The 26933-nt window shown below is 39.2% G+C and overlaps 1 long non-coding RNA gene across 1 annotated transcript; it reads right to left on the reverse strand.

Annotated features, from left to right (window-relative positions):
* Positions 1 to 6767: 6767 nt before the first annotated feature.
* LOC118499033 lies at positions 6768 to 23323 on the reverse strand. Its single transcript, XR_004901531.1, has 3 exons — positions 23313 to 23323; positions 16023 to 16028; positions 6768 to 6890 (listed from the first exon to the last, which is right to left on the reverse strand). It is a non-coding gene; the product is annotated as an uncharacterized LOC118499033 (long non-coding RNA).
* Positions 23324 to 26933: the final 3610 nt, after the last annotated feature.

Raw genomic sequence — 26933 nt, forward strand, 5'->3', positions numbered from 1 at the left:
TCTTTTCTCTCTGGTAATCACCATACTGTTGTCTGTGTATGAAGTTTTTTTTTTCTTTCTTTGCTTAATCTTTTCAGTTTTTACCCAGCCCCCTCAATCTCCTTCCCCTCTGATGGCTGTTATTTCTGTGCTCTGTATCCATGAGTCTGTTTCTCTTTTGTTTGTTAATTTTGTTCATTAGATTCCACGTATAAGTGAAATCATATGGTACTTTATCTGACTGACATATTTCACTTAGCATAATACTTTTCAGGTCAATCCTTGCTGTCACAAAAGGTAAAATTTTTTTTTTTCCTACTGCTAAGTAGTATTCCATTGTGCAAATGTACCACAGCTTTTTTATCCACTCATTTACAGATGGGCACTTGGGCTGCTTCCAAATCTTGGCTATTGTAAATAATGCTGCAGTGAACATAGGGGTACATATATTCTTTCAAATTACTATTTTGGGCTTCTTTGGGTATATTTCTAGAAGTGAGATCACTGGGTCATAAAGCAGTTCCACTTTTCCACTTTTAATTTTTTGAGATAACTCCATACTGTTTTTCAGAGTGGGTGCACCAGTCTCATTCTCACCAACAGTGCCTGGGGCTTCCCCTTTCTCCATGTCCTTGCCAATACTTGTTGTTTATTGAGTTATGGGTGACAGCCATTTTGACAGATGTGAGGTGATACCTCACTGTGGTTTTAATTTGCATTTCTCTGATGATTAGTGATATTGAGCATCTTTTCATGTGTCTGTTGGCCATCTGTACATCTTCTAGAAGTATTTATTCAGGTCCCTTGCCCATTTTTAATTAGATTGTTTGCTTTTTGGGTGGTGAGTTTTGTAAGTTCTTCATACATTTTGGGAATTAACCCCTTATCAAATATATCATTGGCAAACATGTTCTCCCATTCAGTGGGTTGTCTTTCATTTTTTTGATGCTTTTCTTTGATGTGCAAAAACTTTTTAGTTTGGTGTAGTCCCATTTGCTTACTTTTTTTTTTGTTTCCCTTGCTTGAGGAGATATATCAGAAAAAATATTGCTATGAAAAATGCCTGAGGTTTTATTGCCTATGTTTTCCTCAAGGATCTTCACGGTTTTCAGTCTAACGTTTAAGTCTTTAATTCATTTTGAATTTAATCTTGTGTGTGGTGTAAGAAGGTGGTCTAGTTTCTTTTTCTTTTCCTTCTTTTTTTTTTTTTTGCATGTACCTGGCTAGGACTTCCAGTGCTATATTGAATAAGAGAGGTGAAAGCAGATATCCCTGTGTTCTTCCTGATCTTAAAAGAAATACTTTTAGTTTTTGCCCTTTGAGTGTGATGCTGGCAATGGGTTTGTCATATATGGCATTTATTATGCTAAGATATGTTTCCTTTATTATCATTTTGCTGAGTTTTTTTTGTCATAGATGGGTGCTGCAATTCATCAAATGCTTTTTTTGGTACTATTGATACAATCATGTGGTTTTAATCTATTATATTTACTGATTTCTAGAAATTGTACAAACCTTGCATTCCCAGAGTAAATCCCATTTGATCATGGTATATGAACTTTTTAATGTATTGCTGGATTCAGTTTGCTAATATTTTGTTCAGGATTTTTGTATCTATGTTCATCAGGGATATCGTCTTATAATTTTCTTTGTAGTGTCTTCATCTGGTTTTGGAATTAGGATAATGCTGGCCTCGTAAAATGAACTTGGGAGTCTTTCCTCCTCTTGAATTGTTTTGAATAGTTTGAGAAGGATAGACGTTAGTTCTTCTTCGAATGTTTGGTAAAATTCACCTGTGAAGCCATCCAGTCTAGGACTTTGTTTGTTGGGAGTTTTAAAATTACTGCTTCAATTTCATTAGTTGTAAACCATCTATTCAGATTTTCTAATTCTTCCTGATTTATTTTTGGAAGACTGTATGTTTCTAGGAATTTATCCATTTTGTTCAGATTGCCCAACTGATTGACATATAGTTGTTTGTAACATGTTCTTATAATCCTTTGTATTTCTTTGGTGTCAGTTAGTCTCCTTTTTCATTCCTGATTGTAGTTATTTGGGTCCTTTCTCTTTTTTTCTTGACTAGTCTTGTTAAAGGTTTGTTAATCTTGTTGTCTTTTCAAAGAACAATCTTTTGATTTTATTGATCTTTTGTATTATTTTTTTAGACTCTATTTTATTTATTCCTGCTCTAATCTTTATTATTTCCTTTCTTCACCTTGGGCTTTATTTTTTGTTCTTTTTCTATTTCCTTTAAGTGTAAAGTTAGATTGTTTATCTATGGTTTTTCTTGTTTCTTGAGGTAGGCCTGTAATGCTATGAATTTCCCACTTTGTAGTTCTTTTGCTGTGTCCCGTTGACTTTGAGTTGTTTTCATTTTCATTTGTTTCAAGGTATCTTTTGATTTCTGCCTTGATCTCATTGTTAACCCATTCATTGTTTAGTAACATGTTATTTATCTTTCTTATCTTTGTGTGTTTTTCAGTGTTTTCCTTGCAATTGATTTCATATCATTAAGGTATGACAAGGTCAGAGAAGATGCCTGATATGATTTCAATTTTCTTAAATTTATTGAGACTTATTTTGTATCATAATGTGTAGTCTATCCTAGAAAATTTTCCATGTGTACTTGAAAAGAATGTATAGTCTGCTGCTTGGGTGAAATGCTCTGAAGATATCGATTAAATGTATCTTACCTAGTGCATTATTCAAGGCTGCTGTTTTCTAATGGATTTTCTGTCTGACAGATCTGTTACAGACAGCAGGTGGGGTCCTGCTGCCTGCTACCACCCTCCAGGCAAAATTCCAGAGGCAAAATTTCAGTGATATGGGAAAGGAGTCTTTATTCAAGAGCTTCACAATTTTGGAGTAACAACTTTCCACATGCATTAGTCACTTAAACCTATCAATTAAGGCTAAAACTCTAACACCTGAGTTCTATCATTTCCCCCTGTTAGTTTTAATTATCTTATTTCTATAGGGTTAGTTTACAAACTCGAACAACATAAGATACAAAAGCTACACAATTTTGAAGGATGGCAGGCTTCTGCCTCAGAGGTCGTCCCCTCCAGAACACCCAGAGAATAAACCTGCCACCCTCTGCCAGGCCAGCCTGATCTTAAGCTGTGTCTGGCATCCCTTCCCATACCGTCCATTGGGAAATGCAGACAGATACAGCAGGATCATCCAGGCCTCCTGGAGGAAGATAAAGCCAGTGAGAGAGCCTGAGAACCCTTCTTTTAATCCAAATCTTGTAGCCTATAATTCCAATGTGCTCTGTATATATAGGTCTTGTTTTCTTATCCATTCAACTATCCTATGTCTTTTGATTGGAACATTTAATCCATTTACATTTAAAGTGATTATTGATAGGTACACATTTCTTGCCATTTTATTCTTTTAACTGTATTCTTCTGTTGTTTCTCCTCTTCTTCCTCCTCCTCCTTTCCCCCTTCTCTTCCCCTCCTTCTCCTTTTCCCTCTTCTCCTCCTCCTCCTTCTTCTTCTTCTACTTCTAATATTCTTTAACATTTCTGGTAATACTGGTTAGGTGGTAACAAACTCCTTTTGCTTTTTCTTTTCTTTTAGGTAATAGATTTTTAAAAAGATTTTATTTATTTACTTTCAGAGAGAAAGGAAGGGAAGGAGAAAAAGAGGGAGAGAAACATCAATGTGTAAGAGATATATCTTTCAGTTGCCTCTCACATGCTCTCAACTCTGGACCTGGCCTGCAACCCAAGCATATTTCCTGACTAAGAATTGAACTGGCGACCTTTTGGTTCACAGGCCAGTGTTCAATCCACTGGACCACATCAGCCAAGGCCCTAAAGCTTTTTCTTGTCTGGGAATCTCTTTACATCCCCTTTAATTTTAAATGCTAGTTTTGCTGAGTAAAGTAGTCTTGGTTGTAGGTCCTTGCTTTTAATCACTTTGAATATTTCATGCCAATCCCTTCTGCCCCGAAATGTTTCTGTTGATAAATTGGTTAACAATCATATGGGAGCTTCCTTGTAGGCAAATAACTACCTTTCTCTTATAGCTCTTAAGATTTTCTCTTTGTCTTTAACCTTTGCCATTTTAATTGTGTTGTGTCTTGGTGTGGCTCTCTTTGGGTTTGTCTTGTTTGGGACTCTCTGTGCTTTCTGAACTTGTGTGTCTTTTTCCTTCACCAAGTTAGGGACATTTTTGGTCATTATTTCTTCAAATAAGTTCTCAATCCCTTGCTCTCTCTCTTCTCCTACTAGTACCCCTATAATGTGGGTGTTGTTATGCTTCATGTTGTCCTAACTGTCCTTTAAACTATCTTCATTTTTTAAAATTCTTTTTTTTTCTTTTTGGTGCTCTGATTGGGTATTATCTGCTATACTGTCTATAACAATCACTGATTCTATCCTTTGCTTCCTACCTACTGTTTATTCCTTTTAGTGCATTATTTATTTAGGATATGGTATTCTGCATTTCTGACTGCTTCTTTTTTGTGTTTTTTTATGCTGTTTCATGCTGTTGTAGTGCTAAGTTCTTTAAACATCCTTATAACCTTTGTTTTGAACTGTATATTTGATAAATTGCTTGTCTCCATTTCATTTAGCTCATTTTCTAGAGATTCCACCTGTTCTTTCATTTTGCACTATGTTTCCTTGTCTCCACATTTTAGCTGCCCTTTTGCATTTGTTTTTATGTATTAGGTAAATCTGCTATGACTCTCAGTCTTGGTAGAGTGGCCTTACGTATTAGGTGTCCTGTGGGACACAATGGTGCAGTCTCTTTGATCACCTGACCTGGGTGCTCTAGGAATGTCCCTTGCATGGGTCATGTGAGCCCTCCAGGTGTTATTTAGTCTTGATTTCTATTGACCCACTTGTGCATAGGTTTGACTCTCTGGTTGGCTGATTCTAAGGATCAGCCCTGACCACAGCATACAAACTGCTGTGCAGATGCTGATCACAGAAGCAGAATTCACCTCATGGGGGTCTTGTGTTTGCCAAGAACTTTCTTGGGGTATGCTGCTTGTCAAGCTAATTGGATTCTGCTGTGATGTCTAAAGCTGGCCATTGGGTATGTTTGTTCTGGCATCTCTTGGGAGGGACTCTGGTGTGCAGACCAACGTTAGACACTGCATGTGACTGGTCTTGGGCAACCTGTTTGGAGCTACAAAGTGATCCACAGTTTGTGGCTGCCTCTGCTGGGCCTGAGTGTACATGGGAAGGACCAAGCTGTTCAGAAAGCCAGTTTTTACCAGCACTGGGCTTGGAGTCAGGTCAGCAAAATTCCCAAGGCACCTGAAGACTGGTCTCTGCCCATCTGCTGCCTGTCAGGCTCATTCACTGAAAGAGCCACTGCAGTACTTGAGTTGCATAGAGTAGGTTGTCATTGGATTCCCAGGTGAGTGGTGTTAACTAGATTGATACAAGTTCAAACTCAGTGCCAGTGCTGGGTCTGAGGCCACTCAGCAAATGTCCCAAGGTATATTGTCTAGCTGCCACTAGATACTTGCATATTTGTGATGGGGCGGGAGTTCAGGGAATCATATGGTTGAGGCCAGAGAGGTTTTCATGTGCAGCATTGACTGGGGTTGGTCAGTGGGTTGGGTGTCATCCTGCAAACAGAAAAGTTGCTGGATTGATTCAGGGCACACACCTTAGTTGTGGGTCAGGTCCCCAGTTGGGGGCGTGTGAAGGGCAACCAATTGATGTTTCTCTTGCCCATCAATGTTTCTTCCTTTCTTTCTCCTTCTCTTCCCCTCTCTCTAAAAATAAATAAATAAAATCTTAAAAAAGAAGAGTTTATCAGGCCCAAATAGATCAAGATTTGGCTGTGTGAAGGGAAGGCTCTATACCAGTTGGGCATGTGAGAAAAAAATGTCTCCCATCCTAGAGCCAGATAACTCAAATCTATCCCGGATTCTTCCAGGAGCTTGATCTCAGCAGGGCAGGGCTGCCAGGAGTCGGAAGGATGGGGCTAGTGGATCTACTGTAAGGGGGAGGTGCCAGACAGGATTGGGAGAAGGTATGGGGAGTGTCTTCCTCCCCACAGAACCAGACAACTCAGCCTGTCCCCGATTCTGCCCAGATCTTAGCAGGGTTGAGCCACTAGGTGTCAGAGGGTGGAGTCACCAGAAACCAGATAATTTTTTGTGAGGAGGAGGCACCAGTCAGGTTCAAGGGGAAGTGAGAGGAATGGTCCCCACCCCAAAGCCACATAACTCAGTCACTGATACCCCTTGAGTCTGCACAGACCTCTACACCTTGGCCCAGGCAGGTGACTCCTCAACAGGGCATGAATTTTGCAGGGTGGGGTGCAAGGAGTCCAGAGGTTGGGTCTATTGCATTCCCTCAGACTGATGCCATTTGGAGGGGGGTGCTCCACTCAAGAAGGGGGTACAAAAGTGGGTATTCATGGTGACTGTTCCCTCAGCTGTCTTTCCAGAGCCACAAACCCCAATCTCTCTTTATGTAATACTAGTCTGCTCTACCCTCCCTCTGCCTGAGCCCATGGTGAGTGGCTACAAATGAGATTTTGTTTGTTGGCGCTTTAAGAGGGATTTCTGTCTGTAGCAGGCTCCTGTATCTCCCTGGTAGACAGAATCTTGGCTGATTTTTCACAGCCAGATGTTATGTGGGCATATTTTCCTGGCTCTGGTGCTTTGGGCTGGGAAGCCCAAGTTGGGGTTGAGACCCCAGCTCCTCGGGGGGAACCTTTGCAGCTGAGATATCCCTCTGGTATCTTAGTCACCACCCATGGAAGCAGGGCCCGCCCTTTCTGCGTCTCTGCCCTTCCTATCCGTCTTGATGTGGTTATAACACTTCTCTTCAGCTAGTCTTCAGGTTGATTGCTCTATATTTTAGTTGTAATTCAAGTTTGGTCCTGGGAGGAGGTGAGCATAACATCCACCTACTCCACTGTCATCTTAGATCTCTTAATTGAAATGTTTTTCTCCTCTTTTGTGCCTTCCTTGGATGCAGCTTGAGTGGTTGCTGTCACACATCCCATGCTGGGACCCAGTAGCTCTGTCGAAACACAAGCAGAGGGAACTCGGTGATGGCTATTTTCATTTCTGTTGTTTTCCAGCTTCACAAATTTGCTATTCTTTTGAGTCATGATAAGAGCAAGATCTAGGTGCCCACTGTAGGTGAAGCTATCCTGCTAAGTTAAAGAAAAATCTGTGAGAGTGCCAAGAATGTTTTCTTTCTTGACCTGGGTACTTGTTACAAGGATAAATACAGTTCGTGAAAATTTAGCAAACTGTATACTTATGAAACAGTACTTTAAAATAGGTATAGGATATATAGCTAAAAAATAAAAAAGTAAAGCTGTAGTCTTATACTGAATTATGTAACTTAGTGGCTGAAACTTACCCCTCTCTGCTGTCTTCCAATGGTCGTCACCGCCCCCCTCCCCTCGTTCATTCCCAAATCAACCAACAGTTTTCTGGTGAGAAAGTGCTAAGGCAACAACTGCATATAGAATTACTTGTTAAACCAAAAACTCAGAGTAGAAGTTAACCCTGGTGAATCCTTTTTACCTCTTGGTTTCTGTAATCTTAAAACCTCAGCACAGTTTTCTATTATGTTAACACATTGTGTACTGAAAAGGCAGACCAAAGCATCCTGAATGTGCTTTAACATTTTTGCTTAAGTAACCTCACAAGACTCCCACATTCTTCAGTTCTGCCTATATTGAGAATCAGCAGTTACTTTTAAGTTTTAATAAGTTTCACATGTTTTGTAGTAAAACTGTGTTTGGTTAATTCCAACCTTTAATTAGTAGGCTCTGGATTGGTGTACACCAGACATGGGGATGTTATTAGTGTGAACCGAATGGGATGTGTGTTACTCCATAACAGATCAAAACAAACCTTGTGTGCTCTGACAGCGGTAAGCCCCACTGAGACCTGACCAGGATATGGTTTTCAGTTGTAAAAGAAAATTGTAATTCACAAGTCCTTGCCAGATGTCATACCCCCATACCTCAACTTCATTCCATCTACCCAGAGTAGGTGGTCATGTGAGGTTCAGCCAAAAAGACTCGGTGTGGTTTTTTAATCATTTAAATATTAGATTTATTCAAAATCCTTAGTGGATACACTGTGTATCTTGTTTGGGGGTGCTTTTTAGTTTTAAAAAACCATTTGCAATGTATGCTCTTTGAGATGTAAATAATACTTTCCAATTCAGGAAGCGGTTTTAAAATCTTCACATCTAATGGAAGTTCTATCTCTTGAGAACGTTATATCAAGAAGAAAATTTTCTTCTACAAAGTATGAAAAGGTGCTAAGATAAAATACAAGGAAATGAGCACACTTGAATGAAAACACAGGTTTAGGGCTGGTGTCTGTTTACAGGAGTAAACCAATGATTTCTAAGGTTATTCTTAACTCAGACCCATACAAATGCCGTGCATGTTACCAAGTGCGAAACTTCAAAAAACTTTTCTGGTTTGACCAAGAAAAAAGACTGAATGTATTTTTAAAAACTAGTTTGACTGGAAGTGGCTTCTGAAGTGTTGAAGGCATTAGATAAAGTTCTAATGCTAATGCCCATGGTGTTTTACAAGTGACTTGTGTGGTTTGCCAGGACAGAGAGACTGCCCACGTAGGAGCTTAACACAGAACTCTCAACTTCTGGACTTCTCTTTTCCTGATTGTCGTGTTGTAAGACTTTAGCAAAATGCACATTTTATAACTTACATTTCTCATATCCTTTTTTAAACTGTTAGATTTGTGAATGTTTTCTTTGGTTAGACAATTGGTATTATTCTCATACTTCACTATAACTTCAATATAGTCTCACAGTAATATATAATGCAGATGGTAGGGCATAGTAGTAGCTTTCACCTTACAAGCAAATCATATTTTATCTGCCTATAACTATAACAACATATTCTTGAGGGAATGTTATAGCAAGATTTTTTTCAATGAGATTTTACTGTAGTAAAGGCCACTGTTAAATCCCAATGATTCAAAATGTAAATTATTGCATTATTTTTTTTCCCTATAAAAGAGTAACTACAAAAAGCAGCTCCAAGGTATTCTGGTTATATACATAATTTGACACTAAGCTCCCTGTTGACTAATTTGAAAGACGCCATTATGTTTCCCTGCTGTTAGAAGCCCCTGATTGCCCACCATTGACGAACAATCAACATCTTAAAATGTGGTGGAAGAAAGTTCCTTTAAAGAAATTCCCCTCTCTCTTTTCACACATTTTGAACTTGTGAGGAACCAAATAATCACATTTTTGAGAAAGAGTGTTTTCTTTCATCAACTCCAGAAGCAAAAGATTTTTTTCAAAGCTGGCTTTTAGGATTGCCAGTGCTAATTTGTGTGTGTGAACTAAGCAATAAAACCACACAGGCAAACTTGAACTAGGCTCAGAGGTTGGAGAATAAATTTGAACCTTCTTTGGGATTTTTCCTTTTGACTTGTTTTCATCTCCAAATACAAAACACAGAAACAGAATTTGTTGCTCTGCATGCAATATGTAAATTATTGTTGCCACTGACTTCTTGAATGATGTTTTTTGAACATCTTTCAGAGGGCTAAATTTTTATTCTTTCCTTTCCATTTTAGATGTAAAAATTTAAACTTCAGGAACTAACAAGATTCAAAGGTCTTTTTGTTCCTTATCTTTTCCAAGTTCTCATTGACAATTCATTTTGAAAAAATTTCCTTTCTCCACATTAAAACAGGTAGCTATCGATTGCTTCCCCTCTTTTTTCTACAATGAAAAGTTTTTCAAATTACTACTTGTCATTTTTAAAAGTTTGCAGTCTTTAAAGGTTATTAAATAGACAAACTAAGATAAATATATCTTATAATCAGTAAAACTTACATTTTATGATGATCAATAAGTATTTAATGCTTTTGTCCTTAAAAGCATTAAAGGACAAAATAAAAGCATTAGGCTTGTTAACAGTTTTAATTGCTACTAAGTTTTTGTAAACAAGTAAAAATTGACATGTTTCAATTTGAATTACATTTTATTAGCATGAAGAGATACAGTAACACCTCCTTATTTATTGAGTTCATGTGCCTATATGTTTGTGTAGAGCAAACTTTCCATCACCTTTTTCTCTAGCTATTTGGAATAAAAATGGCATAGTAATAAGAGCAGAGAATTTAAAACCAGAAGACTTAGCTTGCGTTTTCATTCTGCTTCATACTAGATGTATGATTTTAGGTAGGTCCTTTAATTTCTTTGAGCCTCAATGAACTCAGTTCTAAAAGAGAGAAGTTTATAACACCTACCTCTAAGGTTGTTAGAGATTACGTTCTGACATACACAGACACATTTGATAAGCAGTAAGGTACTGTGTTACTATATTACCAGCGAGGAGGAAGCATTTGCTCCAACTGGCTTGTCCATTAGCAAGTATATTACCAAAGACAAGAGGGAAATAGAAGATAGTAGTTAAGAGACAAGTCTTTGGAATTAGATGGTCCTGACTTCAAAACTTGGCTCCGTGTTTTATTAACCCTAATACACTTGGATAAATGTCTTTTTCTTTCTGACTCTCGGATTCTTCATCTAAAAAGGAGGGTGTGGGGTGGATAATAAACTGACTTCAAGGGTAACCACGAGTATTAAATGAGATAATATACACATTGAACATCTAACATTGTGTGTAGTACTTTGTAATTACTCAGTACTTAAGGAGGTAATGTTACAATTTTGTCTTTGCTATGATAATCATTGTAAATACTCCTTGGGTAACTATAATCTTTACTTCTTTTAAAAATGACAAGCATTTATATACAACAGTGTCTATACAAATGAAGCAATTCAGTAAGGATTTGCAGAGTGAAACTATGCAACCTTCACCAATATGGAATTTTAAAAATGTACTTTGCATTACCTAGCAAAAGCCCAGCCTTTTAACAATGTTTTCGTAGGATACTTATCAATCAAGGCTTATCTACATAAGCTTCTAATGATTATTTCACCACAAAACTTCAAACAAAGATATTTATAAGTCTCTTAGGTTCAAAGAGTTTTGCTTAAGATAGGTAGTTGGACACACATAATTATCTTTAGACAATATTTTGCCTTGTTAATAATGTCAAAACCTATGTTTGCTATAGGGTTTTCTCTCAGTACTTCTCTTAGTACTTAAGACATTAAGCAAAAGTATAACGATCAAACAATTTTGGAGACTAGCTAGAACAGTCTTTCATCAAAACCACTGTAAAAGAACATTTTGACAGGAATGTTAATTTTCCCTAAAATAAAACAAGTATGTTGTTTTTCTATTCTATAAAACAGATCAAACAAAAACAGAAAGTTTGCAGATTATTCCCGAATCCTACTGCAATCCTGTGTTTTAACTTTTATCACCACAAGAAGCAATGGCAGCTGAAAGGGTGGAATCACACAACCACTTGTGTGCACAAATGTCAGGAGTGAAATTGCCAGATGGCCAGCAACAGAAGGAGGAGGTATTGGAGCCATGGTTAATATACAAATTAAGCAACCATGCCCTGGAATTTTGACTACATATTATTGCTCAAGGAAGCTCTTTTATGTCTATTTGGTCCTCTCGCTGGTGGAGCTCAAGGTCTTTTTTCACATGTTTGAGAAGTTCAAGAACAACACAACTATTATTTGACAGCGGAAGAAGGGGAGGTGGCAGAAGGTAAGGGTGTCTCAGGAACTGAGGGCTGGTGGGAGAAGATGCTGGCAGCAGGTTTCATTAGCTGAAGCAGACTCTAGACACTGCTCTGCCTCTTAGCCTTTTCAGGAGGTTCTCTCTTAAAAACCCTGGGAGACTCTGGAATCGTGCCATGTAAGCTTTGTGCATGCTTCTCTTTTTGGTTGGGAAAGTCCTTATCTTCCTCATGGGGACCTTCTGTTCTTTGAGGATGGCTCAAACATGACTTCCTCCATACAGCCTTCCTTTCCTGGGCCTGTCCCCTCCCCAACCCCATCAGGCGCCCTCATGGTCATATGGCTGGTCTCTAGGAACTGGATGTGTATCGTACAATATATTGTAGGTATGCCAGCCAGCACTCACCTGGCTGCACCACAATCACCAGCTCGCATCTCTCTGCCACTCTTGAGTCAGAATCGTGTCTGATCCTCTGATGTTCAACACACAGCATAGCACCTGGCAGATAGAAGTTCCCATTTTATCCTAAATTTATAGATGATCAATGTAAACAAGCAGTCTTTATTTGTATTTTAATCGTGTAATTGCTTTATAAGGGGGTTTAAGAATAAAACCTTTTAGGAAATTCTAAACCTGAATATAGATGGGGAGATTAAAAATTATTTTTAAAATGTGAAGAACTAATTATAATGACATTATTAGGTACTTTAAATTTTTTTTTCAGGATTCAGAAAGTTAAAGAAATACAGGGTTCCACAAAATTAAAAATAACATACATTTGAATTCGAGGTTTTACCAGAGCTTAGTATGTTGTTTTGTTTTCTTACCTAGATTTTAAACTCTTGAGGGGAGAGAGAATATTTTTGTTTCTGTTTCCCAATAAGTGGACACAGTGCTTGATGTGTAGTTCTTACTCAGTACATGCCTAGTTGACATTACAGACACACACACTTCACTATGACACACAAACATCCCTACATGCTGAAAACCAGTGGGAAGCTCGGCACTGTTTTTGGTTAAGACGTGCTTAAGAAGACATCCGCTTTTAATTGGACGCCATCAAATATGCAGTTAATTCATGAATAACAGTGTAAGTGTCACAGTCTGTGAATGATTTAGGGTTCTCTCAAATTCCTGATGGCCCAGGGACTACAATTAGAGAAACACACCCTTAAGGGTGTTTTCCCAATATGGAGCTCATATTTGTCTTTATTTTGGATTTTAGAAATCTGAGAGCTGCTACTGTGCCCCAAAGCAGGCGCGATGGGAATGTGCCTGCAGTTGCAGGAATGATTTCAGCTGTGAGAACTTCTCCAGACAACCTGTTTTCTCTATTTGCATGAAGAAAAGAGAGAGCAAATACAAGAATTTCCCCTGTGCAGTACGGACTTCCTCTGAGGCCCCTGAGAAGCCATTCCAACACTCTTCCTTAGTTCCTCCAGCTGTAAAATGGAACTAATAATGACTAATAATGTGTTTCACAAGGTAACTGTGAGGATTAAATAGTCAAGGTTTCAAGGTGGTAGACCCTGAGTATGAATTATTTCTATAATGTGAAACTCGGTTGGACCTATTTTTCCTGGCCAAGCATTAATGTTTTCTATTAGATTGGGTTTTCAAATCCCCTAAGTTCATTTACATACCCAATTCAAGTGACTTGCAAGCAAGGTGGTTTATTTCTATGTTAAAGAATTCCATTTTGAGGCAAAGACATTTCTAGAACACAATAGCACTTAGCATTAAAATAGCATGAATTCCTATCTGAGCTACATCACAACTGTGGGCAGCCCCAACATTCTTTGCTCTTCTGTTTCCTTTCAGGTCCTAAAACAAAGTATTTGTGCCTGACTTCCAAGGCTGTGAGAACGAAAGAGGTAACATATGGTGAAATACTTTAAGCTCTGTGGTAAAGATGCCAGAGAATATTCTTCTACAGATTTGAAAACTGAGTCCCAGAGAAGCAAACGGACTTGCCTTGAATCATGGAGCAAGTGAGCATCAGGAACAGCACTCAGGGCCTTGATCACACCCCGTTGTGGTGGCCGTGTTGCTTTCTCAGCAATCACGTACACCCAGAGGAGGTTTTCTCTCCGTGGAAGCACCACCCCCCCGCCCCCACTCTGAGGACAGTCGACTTTCTTTCACCTGTGGAGCTAGCTTTCGCCTCATTCTAAAACTGGAGGTTTATTTATTTGCTTGTTTGTTTATTTATTTATTTTTGCCAAGTTAGAAGAGGAAGGAGGCTGCTAGAAGCTTGCTGAGGAAAAAAAGTGTCTGATTAGAGTATCCAGTTGAAGAGTTATTGGCTGCAGAGAACACTGTTACATAAGCTGTAGAAATCAAATAAAGTCTTGAGAGGAGGCCAGAAAGTCAAAGAAATGCTGTTAAATCTCGAGTCCTGTATGATGAAGAATAAGTAAGGGGGAAATACAGGGTGTAAATTGAGTTGTAATTCCAACCAAGTCAATGCAGTCAGTTTTGATGGCCAAACAACAGATGCATAAAGGCTTAGGGACCCCAAATGTTACAGACTCTGGCTGCTACCCAAACTCCCTTGCAGCTGAAATAAAAGAGTCCTGTATGCTTGCAGAGACAAAGCCTTCAAGACAAAGCAGCAAACCCTCTTGACTAAAAGGGTCTGCAATGGATATATTGCTAGTAATCTTAAACTCACTCAGCAGAGACTGGGCGGGTTTGGGAAACAAACAGGTTTTGTAAAATGATGGGTTCTGTGTATTTCCCACATGTTCTTGGCACCCAGTGGCCTATTATTCTTGTGAATATTAGTTATGCAGCACAGTAGTATATGGGCACAGGATGCCCTGGGTGGGGAAGAAAAGAAACCGGCACAATTTCTCCAAGTCCTCCCTGCTGGTCCCACCTCTCTGGGATGGGGCTGAAAGAAAGAGAAGGAGAGAAAGGCAAAAAAGAATAGCTGGCATTTTTGATTGTTTATTATACCCCAAGCCCTGTGCTCAGTATATATATATAATATCTTATTAACTAACACAATAAATCTATGAGGTTTATAACCTACATTTTTTTAAAGATGAGAAAGCTGGGGCTCAGCTAGGTGAAAGATAGTGTAGTCGTGAAGAGCTTGTCCTCTGGAGACTGTCTGGATCTGAATCCCAGGTGTCCCACCTGTGGCTCGTGTGACATTGGGTGACTGAATTGCTGTCTTGTCTATAAAGGTTTGAAAATAGTACCTACTATCATTGTGATAATTAACTAACTCAAAAGACACAAAGCATTGAGAAGAGTACCTGGCGTGCAGTAGGTGCTGTACACATGTTACTTAGTTTTTCACTGTCCACAGTTATGAGCCCAACTGTAAACAGCGCGGTGGTAGAGCTGAGCCTAGAACTCAGGTCTCTAGCAACTTTTAAACATCTCACTTTCTTGCCTGTATAAAAAAGGAAGAGAGCATGCAATCAGGAAATCAGACGCAATGTTCTGGAGCAGTTTCTATCTGCTTAGCAATAGGGAAGACCGGAAAGAGTATTCCTTCTCCCCCTGGCCACTCTCACCACCACCAACTGTATTTATTTTATTTTTTATTAGTTCCAATTGCTTCCATTGACAGCCAAAAATAGGAGTAGCACAACAGCTCATACTCACTTTCATGCTGTCTCATTAATGTTGTCCCCTGCTGATTCTTGCCTGTCCTTTGCACCCAGTGCTTCTTGCAAGCAAGAGAAAAGAGAGATGGTTTTCCTGGCATTCCTTATGAACTTAGAACAAATAGCTTCAGGGGGGAAAAATCATCAATTCTATTTAGTGTTTTCAAGGCACAGGAGTTTAGATGTTGAAAGGGCACTGTCTGATGTGATTTCCTTGACATAACCCTCTGGTCTCGGCTTTGGTTTTGATGAAATGCACAGGAAGGCTCTCATCATCGGCTTGGACACATACTGTTTCCCGCACAGTCCTGCAGTGTTGTCTGCACAGAAAAAGGAGGATGAATTGCAACCCCACAGGCTCACAGCTGCCAGCCGTGCTCTGGTGGCAGCAAAGTCCCAGGCTCTCTGCAGATCTTAGATTTCAAGCAGGATTTGCAGGTCCTGCATCTGTAGCACAGTGAGCTGTGAAACTCACACTCCTACTTTAGAGGAATAAAGCTATTGTTAGGTTTTTTATTTTATTCTTTAAATATAGGACCAAAAAACATGTTCACATGACTGTATTCAGAAGAATTTAAAGTTTTAATCTGGGAAATTTGACTTGATTTGGTCCTGCTGGCTGGCGACTCTGATACTTTAACAGGAGCTGAGAAATAGCACTGTGGGTGTCCAGCTGTGAAAAGGATGCAGGCAGGCAGGAGCCTGTTCAGTAGTGGTTGGGACATGGTCCCTAAGACCTGCAGCGTCACAGTGTTCTGCTGCAGGTGAACGCCACTTTGCCTGCCTCAGACTCTATAGGTTAGGGACCCCCAACAAAGACCTCCCACTTTTGGGGGTAGGATGGATGCCTCCATGGAGTCAGGAATTTGGCCTTTGCCAGCAGACCACGGATAGCACTAAGGGAAGCTGCAGCAAAGTTTCTGGGAGTGTTTAGATCTCATTACCCACCTGGCCCCCATGTAGTGAATGAATGCTCACTGCATTCACACCCAGGGGCTGCATGATGTTCTTCCTTCACAAGGAACTAACCCATCTCCACTTGCCACAAGGAAACCTTGTCCGAAGTATTTCAGCAGCTCTAGTTCGAGGGCGGCTCTGTCCTTGGGTGGGCCTGCGCAGTATCAAATTCAGCACTTACTACCCAGAATCCAGAGTCATTCAGTCCAAACTCCTGCCCGATGGGGAAATCCCGCCTAGAATACTGACACTAAATATGCCCTGGGACAGAGCACCCACTCCTTTCAGGGTTTTATAGAATAAATAATCTCTATACTGGGTCAAAAGCTTCTTACATGAAAAATGATAGAACTGTAAGGTTGATCAGCTATTATTTGGGGCTAATATCCAATTTCCAATTATGTTGCATCTGGTTTCCCTCCTTCAGTTTTTGTTAACCTTCTCTACCTTAGAGCTGGGGGTATGGGTGAAACAATATGTTCACTTTAATATTTTATAGTAAGCTGATCAAAGAGTTTTATTTGTTTAAGGGAAGTTGAAACTAATGCCTGAAGGAAACAACAGAGTCATCGCTGCATTTTTCTTGTGTGTACTGTTTTCGCTGCTAGATTTTTGGGGAGGGGTGTGGGAATCTAGTGTTGGAGGCTACTAGGAAAGTGACTTCTTCCCTTGTCTTTTTCTTTTAGAAGGGTGAAGAGCCATTTTATATGCTGGTGGGAAAATGCTTATTCGTGCCCTGGAGAAGCTCATGGAAGCCTGTGGCCTGCTAGATAACAAAAATGAGTCACCCAAAATGTAGTCACCCAGGTTAAATTGCTCTGTATAAACCATTCCACTTCATATGAGAGACCTATATAGTAAGACAATTTGTGTTCGTTGGCTTCTCAGCTCCCTAGATCTGTTAAGTACTCATCTCTGAATTAGATGTTAGTGATTCTCATACTGAAAGAAAATGTTTAAGAATTGTTCTTTTTTCTCAATGGGTGATTCATCATGCAGCCCCTTTAGCTGTGAATGTAATGTTGCTAGTCAAAGTTTCTCTTTGTTCCGGATTTTTCACGTTAACGTGGTCTGCGTAGTAAAATCCTTGCTGGGGAAGGGAGAGCCAGACTTGTGGCATGGCCCGTAACACGCGTACGTTACTGAGACCACACACAGATCAAAAAGATAAAGGCACTCATTGCTTTTGAGCAATGACCCGTGTACCAAAAAAGAGGTTTCACCTACAATAGACCAGAAGAATATAAGAGTTTGGTTTCAGGGTACCAAGACTTTCCTTTCTGTTCGCTCTATCTTTTAAAAGGATGGTAGGACAATATTTTTAACACTTTTGATTGTTCCAGTTTTGCTATTTACAACTTAAAGAGAAGTAAAGAACATTTCCTTTGGACCAGCAACCATTGCTAGGAGAGGAGCGGCATGACGCAGGGCCCAGTTCTTTGGCTCTAGAGCAGGACTGCTGGGCCTCATTTCCGGGTGACCTGCAGTGGAGCTCTGGGCCTCGCTGTCCTATAAAATGAGAATAACTGTACCCACCTCATGAGACTGTTGTGAGAATTAACCGAGACAATACAAGTAGATTGCTCGGCACGGTACCTAGATCCTAGTAAGTAAGGTTTTAATCTGCTGCCATGAGTACTGTAAAATCTTCTCCAAAGCCATCAGCATGCTCCAAAAATTAAATAGAATAAAATGTGGGGTGAATTTACTCCAACATTAATAAATAACATATGTTCAGTGGATCTACACTGTTGCAAAAAGCATAAGTAGATAGTAAAACTGACCATTTCTTAAACTAGGAAGGTCCAGGAAGAGGCCTTCCAGAAACTTAAAACTTTACTAAGCCACCTACCACCCAGCCCCCTTATAGGGTTGGAGTGTAGTACATGCATAATTACATTGTTTCCAATCAGTGTACTGGGGAGGAGAAACAGTATTGAAGGCATTACTTGTTATTATTAAGGTGGATGTCTTAAATCTGCTTTTAATATTTCCAATAGGCTGGTTCTTGACCCTGAGTGCACATTATAATCACTCAAGGAGCTTTAAAGACATATTGATGTTTGGGTCCAGGATGGAAGCAGCAAAGTGTAGTCGCCGAGGCTTGGATTCAGATCCTCCACCATTTTTAACTACGTCAATGTTGATAAGCTGTTAACCTCTCTCTTTCCTAACTTGTAAGATTGGTTGTTGTAAGGAGTAAAGACAATGTATTTAAAACTCTCAGCATAAATTTTAGTATGTAGTTAGTAGGTGATCAATAAATGCTATTTGTTAATAATCTGCTCTCTCTAAAGATTCCAGCTTGAATTGTCCTCAACTTCCACTGAGCTCTGTTGCAGAAATGTTGTCCTGAAATAATGTCTTGGATAAGAACTGGTGAACGCCAGTTTTACAGCTGAGAAAACAAAAGCACAAAATATTGCTCAAGGTTAAAGAGCTGATAATAGGCTAGAACTCAAACCCAGGTCTCTTAACTCTTTGCCTATTGCCTTTCTTCCTGTTTCATAGTTCTGAGTCATATGATCTCTGAGGCCCAAAATTCTGGCCTTAGGCCCCAGCTCCAGCTACCCATTTTGCCAGTCCTTTCCTGCCTCTAACTTTAGGGTGCAGCAACACCAAATTGTTACCTTCTGATACTCACGATTGCTGTTTGTCACCTCTTTGCCTTGGCGTATGTGATCATTTCTGCCTGAAATGCTCTTCGTGTCTTCACTTTCTACCAACTATGCCTACCTCTGCTTCTGCTCGCAAACGGTAAATTACTACACCAATCACCATCCCACTGTAAACAATTAGAAATTGTACAAAGTGTCAGATGTTGGACCACCAGATTTTATTCCTATGAGTAAGAAAGCATATGAGGTGAGCCCTATGATTTGCATAGCTTTCTGCTTAAAGGCAGTTTCCAGGCCACTTCCCAGTGTGGGAACGAAAGCATAACCCAGTGGTCTCACTGATGTGAGGAATCAAAGATCTGGAAAGACCAAGTCTGGAAAAGTCTGGAAAGACCAAGAAGGCTAGAATTTGCAGGGCATATTACCAGAACAGAAGGAATGAAATGGGAAGGTAACCTCAGAGCACTCCATGTGTTTGGCTGAATATTATTATCTGCACACGCATGTGACAAAACTACTAAGATTTGGGAAAGAACTACCAGAATGCACTTAGCTGAATAATACCTGGAGTTCACGTAAGAGTGGGAAGAGATTGTGTTTCAGGCTGGATGAACACTTCCAAAGATTGTGTCCATCCAGCCTGAATGAAGAATCTTTAAAATATGTGGAGCGTTAGCAGAGTCCTTAGAAGGCTCATGCTTTAGTAGTGGGGTTACATTAGTACTAGAATGAAAGCTGCTGTGGACCCACAATAAAAAGCTTAAAAGCAAGTCTCTCATAGGTCAAACTGATCTGCCCTATAATCCAAGTTTCTTTAAAGGAAACCAATATGCACCCAATAAGATAAGACTCACAATGTGTGAAATTTAAAAGTTATTCCTAGATATGCCAAGAAGTATAAAAATATGATTCATAACAAGGGAAAAATGAAATAATTTTCAGTGATTGAGAAATGATAAAGAAAGTGGAATTAGTATACAAGGACCTTAACAATGCTATTACAAAGCTTATTCTTATGCTAAGGTTATGAAAGAAAATGAGCATCATGAAAGGAAAATAAAAGATATAAAAAGATACAAATGTAAGTTGTAGAGATAAAAATACATGAAATGAAAAATAGGCTAATTAGAATTACCAGTGTATTATATGATGCAGAAGGAAAGATAACTATACTTTAAGGCATAACAACAAAAACTACCCAAAATTAAGTACAGGTTAAAAAAAAAACAAAGCCAAAAACAAACATACACACAAACAAAACTTCAGTGAATCTGGAACCATATTAAGCCATACAACATATGTGTGATTAGAATCCTAGAAATGTGGTACCAGGGAAATGAAAACACTATTTGAGGAATAAGAGATGGAAAATTATCCAAATTTTATGAAAACAAACTCCAAACAGAAACAACATAAAGAAAACCACACCAAGGCACATCATAATTCAATTTCTGAAATCAATGACAAAAATAAAGTTTAAATAGCCAGATGTAAACTGACACATTATCTACAGACAAAAGACAGAATTACAGCAGACTGTTTCATCATAAACTATGAAGGCCTAAAGACAATAGAATGCTATCTTTTATGCAACAAAAGAAAAATCTGCCAACTTAGCATTCTGTACCCAACAAAGATATTTTTAAAAAACAAGGGCAAAATAAAAATCATTTCAGGTAAACAAAGGACAAGATATTTTCACTGTAAGAAGTGTTTAAAAAAGTTCTTTCAGCAGAAATAAAATTATACCAGAATTTGGGTCTTCAGTAAGAGATAAAGAACAATCCAAATGGAAATATACTTAGGTAAATATATATATTTAAAAAACATGTTTTTTTCCCTCTCCACCCTTCTAGAGAGAAATTCTATACTTCTTTACCACCTCTCCTTAGGTTGAACTCAACACTCTATACAAGCCAGATTGGTAAGTTCAGTGAGTGAAACTTATGTGTGATTATAGGAAACTGGGGACGGTGGTGAACTGGAACATCCACTACTCAGCTTCAGCTGATGTGGCTGGGAGGAAATTGAGCACAACTCCTCCTTTGTGTTAATGTAGTCAACCAATTAAACTCAACCAAAACCAAAAAAACCCTCTGTATATATTATACCTATGGGCTCTATTTGGCTTTCAGGCTACCAGGATACAACTACTATTTTAGATATTTTTCACTTGTGCTGTCATATGAACACCTACTCAGTGGGTATCTCTGTTATACTTACTAAAATGTATTGTAATTCTTTGTTTATTAGCTTCCTAATTAGGTTAAAACTGTTCATGGGAATGAGCTATGTCTTTTTATTTTCCAAGTGATTAGTATATAAATTATCCTGGCAGAGGAAGCATATAACAAATCCTTATTAAATTGGAGGTTAGTTTAGTGTATTATTTTCTGAAGTGACTCACACTATCTGCATCTCAGAGAACTGGGGAAAGATTTAGGAGATAAGCACTTGACTAAAATTTTGGTGGAATACTCTGGGAATGCATCAAAATAATGTGGTTTACATTCTTTTATTCAGTTGATAAATCTATCCTATGGATGTGTTCTGTGAGAACCAGCAGTATGAGGATTAAAGCAAGGTGGTATTTTGGTACCTGCAGTCTTACTTCAATACTTTTATTTCTGGCATAAAGAAAGAAATGCCAAAGCTTGTTCCTCATATTCCCCAGGAAATTCCTCTCCTAATGTAATAGATGCATTTGTTACTGGGCTAGTTTCTACCTAAGTATTAATCAAGGTATAGCTGGGACCTCTCATTTTATTCTTCCCTGGATTTAATTTTCATCCCACCTTCTGTACCTGTCCCCCACTGTCAGAAAACCTATCCAGTGCGGGGGAGGTCCTAGTGCTTGCTGCCTACCAGGCAAATCTCCAAAGACAGAGTTCAGTGAAAAAGAAAAGATCTTTTATTTAATGGCAAGTTCCTACCTAAAATATCTAGGAGACAAAAGTAAGCGGAAAGAAAAAGTCCGAGTATGACACCAAAAATAGCTCTTTAAATATTTGTCATTACAACTATTACATAAGTTCAAAAACTGAAAATAACACAAGAACAAAAATCTGTTCACAGTGCTATTATCACCAAAGTCTTTGGAAATAATGGCAAGTTTCTGCCCAAAGGCCCATTTCATCAGAGACAACCAAAGAAAAATCATGCTGTCACCACCCTCTGCCAGCTCAGTTCAAGATTGTGCCAGGAAACTCTCCTCCCACCCCAAAATATCATCTACGTAGGTGGCTTAGCTGGTCTCCAGCCACTGTTCAGATTCAAGCATCTTTCAGAATCTGTGGCCCCAGGCCTCCGCTCACAGGCCTGCACTGGCCCCTGTGGGCAGGCCCCCTTGTGACCGCCGACAGGCCCCCCCCCCCCACTGGGGGAGGGGAAAGAACCAACTACTTTTGCTTCCTGGTGTGCTCGGTTTAAAAGTCCTCTCCCAGAATCCCTTGTGCCAAAAGCCAGTGGGCTTGTTCAGCCTTCCAGCCAATGACGGCCGGTGTTAGCCCTGTTTGCTTTTACTTTTTCAACTGTCAAGTTCAGCAAAAGGGCAAAGGCTCCAACCACGCATGCTCTGTACCAGCTCCCTGCTCCAGTTGCTCCTCCCTTTACAGGGAGGGCAAGCCCCTTCTGACCTTCCATTTCACCTTGGGATTTTCTCCCCGCCCCCTGCCTTCCCTCGGTGATTTGGCCTGACCCTTCTGTCACACCACCTCAACACACACACACACTTCATGGCATCCCACACATCTTGGTCTCACCATCAAGAAACCAAGTGTACAATGGGCATCATTCTTTGGAAGCTGCTCCAAATCTCAGAGTAGTGAAAATAAAATACTGGTGGTAGTCAATGCATTGAGTACTATGTGCCTTGTTATATGCTATCATGTCATTTACTGCTCACAATAATCCTACATGATAATACTTAATCCCTATCTCACAGATAAGAAGCCCAAGTTTTCACAACTCATGTGTTCTAAAATTAGATTTAGTGTTTTTATTTTCTATATCATTGCCTCTCAAAGCATCACCATCTTAATGTTTGTTGAAAAAGTATCATTTCAGGTCCCACTCTGGACTCTGAGTCAGAACTTGCATTTTAGCCTGATCCCAGTGGACTTGTATGTACATTAAATTTTGAGAAATGCTGGTCTACACAGTACCACTTCCTGTTGGGTACACACTTCTTAATAGTGTTCATACTCTCTGTGGCTGGAAACCCCAACACACTTTCCAGTGTACCCAGCTTTCTCATCAGGAGTGATCTAAGTAGCAAGGTTTTTGCTCATAGAATTCCATTGTATTGACAAGAATACTCATCCCAAGATCTCTCCCTTCCTCACCCCAAGACTTCCCCCTACCTCTCATCTGTCATCATGCATCATTTTTGACATTTGGACACAGCTCACAGAAGTGAACAAGAAAAACCAGGAGGTTTGCAGAGAAGTGGGTGAGCCATGGGGCTTGCTTGTGGCACTGGTGCCTTAAACAATGGAGAGTTCCAACTTCTGATTGATCTGTGTAGTTCACCTGACTAGTAATTTCTCCCAGTGGCTGCTTCTGTCCCTGTGCAGGCTATAGGGCCGTGCTGTGGATGAGAGGGCAAGGGAACCTTCACAGGAAACACCCATGAAGCAAGAATCTCAGCAGAACTGTAGGCATGAAGTAGCTGTGGGCACAGAGTATTCCTACGGGTACATGGATGCTGGTAACCTTATTAAAGGTTATTTTTACATTGATACTACTCACAAGCAAAAGTCTAACCACCACATACACATTTTATTGGGTCCAAAAGACTGTGGAACTGATTCATTGTAAAAGTGGGCCCTCAAAATACTGTAAGAGGTCAAAGTTGTTGGCTGGTCAATGAAAAATAATTTTTCCAGTTCAAGTATCTCATACATATTTGCTTTAGTATGTCACTGGTGACAAAGGGTGCTTTATGACATTCTTATAAGGACTATTGTGATGTTAATAAATAAATAATTTATTTTCTTCTTTCCAAAGGCTAGAGTGTTTTTGTTTGCCAGCTCTGTCTGGAGAAACCTTTTGTCTTCTTCACCACCTGTCTGTGGGGGTCTGAGTTAAGCAGAATGGGCTGCTGTGGAGTGACGGGAGGAATTCTTCCCTCTTGAGATGTGGTTGGGGCTGAATGCTGGGACAGAGGCCAAGTTTTCTGCCAACAGAGACTGCAGCGTGATCATTAATATTGTTGTAACTTTGTTTTCCACTTTGAATGAACAGAAACACTTAGCAGAAATAATGTTTTGTAGAAGCAGCATGACGTAGCTGACTAGAACCCTATTTCTGGGCACTAATCCACCTGAATAGCAAAGGGACATTTTTCACAGGGTTCCTGCATTCATAAGATTAGAAAGTTATGGGAATATTGTTATCATAGAATCGAAGTGCTCAAAGGGGGCGCCGTAAGATCATTTTATATATTTTCTTCAAAGGCAGACATCCAAATTTTCACAGAGATGAGAGACAGTAAGGTATAATGAAAAAAACAAAGCTGTAGGCTGATGTAAATCTTGGAATAAATCTTAGTTCTACTATTTATTAACATGACTTTGAGGAAATTGTTCAACCCCTCTGATTTAAAATTTTTTCATATTAAAAAATGAGGAAATAGAAGCTTTTGTACTTTTGATACTTAAAACATGGCTGCAAGGTGATTAGTGAAACAACTCATTTAATGGGCAAGGGATCCTGTTTTCATATGAGTTTTGCTTCTCAGATACACTATTTGAATTATTTAAATTCTAGCATGTCATCCATGTTAATTTTTCTTTGCAAGTGAACATGTAGTCAGCCTGTTTAGCTGAAATTTGGCCAAGGTGAAAGATTTAGCATTTTAAACATGCCTAGTAGTTTTCATCTTGTCCTGGATTATACTGTTTGTGAGACTCCTATTACTAGTGTACATGCCTTTATTTTTCTATTTTCAATCATTTTAATAGAAAAAAATGAATTGCAATGAAATATCCAAATAACTGCACAAATATTGAACATTATTTGGATTACTCTATCCACAGAAGTTATTTATTGGGATAGTTACTGTTGGCTGTTGCTGTGAAGAATTCTCCAAACCTCAGTCACTTAGTTTATTTTTTGTGCTCACATGGAGTCCAATGGGGCTGATCTTGCATGGGTAACTCTTCTCCAAGATGGGGTTCAGGGGCCCTGGCATGTTCCCTGAGTGGTTCCACCACCAATTAGGGCCTCCTTGGGAGACCTCTGCTGCATCTGCTGTATTCAACCAGCTGATGGGTAAAGAGAGAGAATAAGGAGAATCTATTTCATGGGTCTTTTTAAGGGCCAAGACTATAAGTGTGTACATCATATCTGTTCATATTCCATTTGCCATAAAACAAGTTCCCATTTAGATGCAAGAAGACTGAGAGATGTGGTTTTCCTGTTTGCCCAGGAGAAAAACAAAGTCACACCGCCTGTGCCACACAGTATTGCTGCCCAAACTGAATTGTACCTGGCAGGCAGCCCCAGGGCGCCTCTCAAAAAGTCTGTTCATCAAACAATGTACGCAAGGGTGGTTTTGGTGTATAGTGAACAGACTATAGCTGTCCACACATGATATACAAATTACAAATATACAAATTAGATGTATGAACGTTGTGGAGTATGTGCATATCAAATTCTCAATGTTACATCCACTCCCGAGCTGTTGGGAAGAGTCAGTGAGATGTGTACGTGACCATGCCTCGCACAGGCTCAGCACTGACCAGTGCTTGTTCTTGGAGAGTTGCAACCGGGCTGGCATCATTGGCACCACCTTGGAACTTGTCAGAAATACTCTCCTGGGTTTCCCCCCAGACCCACTGAATCAGAAAGTCTGGGGGTGGGGTGGACTATCTGTGTTTTAGCAAACCTTTCCATGTGATTCTGATGCAATGAAATCTGAGGGTGACTGACACAGACATTGGTTTTCTTCTTTTCTTTAAAGGAATCTCTTCAAAGAAAATAGATTCTTCCACAGTCTCCTTTAGTACACTTTTCTAGTGATAAATGGGCTCCAGCTAGTCTGAAATTTCATACATGTTGCCAAACTTAATTTTTCTACTGACTTTAATCATATAATTTTGAATTGTCCTCATGGAAATAGTAAAACATCTGATCACCACTCTTCCTATACTTCTCTATCAATGTCAAGACCATTCAGCCATCTGTAAGTCTTTTCTTCTTTTGGCTCAGTTAAAACTTTTTTGATATGTCTACGTTTTCACATATGACTCAAAGTATATGAACTTCTATTTTCTTGTGGCTTTTTGTGTGTGAAAAATGGCACATTATAATAATTTCATACCTGGCAAAGTTTCCATTGACTTTTATTTCTCCAATGCTCTTTGTCAAATAAGAATGTGTATTATGTCAGAATACCTCAAGAAAATAAGGACTTCTTTTTTTTAAGATTTATTTATTTATTTTTAGAGAAGGAAGGGAGGGAGAAAGAGAGAGAGAGAGAGAGAGAGAGAGAGAGAGAGAGAGAGAGAGACATCAATGTGCAGTTGCTGGGGGCTGTGGCCTGCAACCCAGGCATGTGCCCTAGCTGGGAATCGAACCTGTGATACTTTGATTCACAGCCCACGCTCAATCCATTGAGCTATGCCAGCCAGGGCAGGACTTCTTTACAAAGCTCAGAAGGTTAATTTATCCCAATGGGATACTGTTGTCTAAAAATTATCACTCACACCATCACAATCAATACTTTCTATCAAGAACATTGGACTGATACTTGTTATTATGATCATTCTTTATATACAAATATTTTATTTTTTAATTTTTCATAAATTAGTATGTAATTACTGGTATTATGTGCTAAATCATACATCTATGTTTTGTGATGAAAGTAAGGACCTTGTTTGTTAAAAGAAGAAGGAGAGGGAGGAGAGGAAGAAGAACAACAACAACTATAACAACAAGATGAAGAAGAACAAGAACAAGAAGCATATGAGTGAAATTAATAGAAACGATTGAAAAAGCTGTTTGGGACACTACAAAAATAGTAAATCCTTATGAGTTTAATAACTTGAAAGGTATTTGATTTGAATAAAAATATGTTAAGTCACATAATAAATCACAATTATTTAACCAGCTCAAAGATTAGTCATTTTTCTTCTGGGCTGACAGTGAGACTT

The sequence above is a fragment of the Phyllostomus discolor genome, chromosome 2 (genome assembly GCF_004126475.2).
Source record: "Phyllostomus discolor isolate MPI-MPIP mPhyDis1 chromosome 2, mPhyDis1.pri.v3, whole genome shotgun sequence".
Lineage (NCBI taxonomy): Eukaryota > Metazoa > Chordata > Mammalia > Chiroptera > Phyllostomidae > Phyllostomus > Phyllostomus discolor.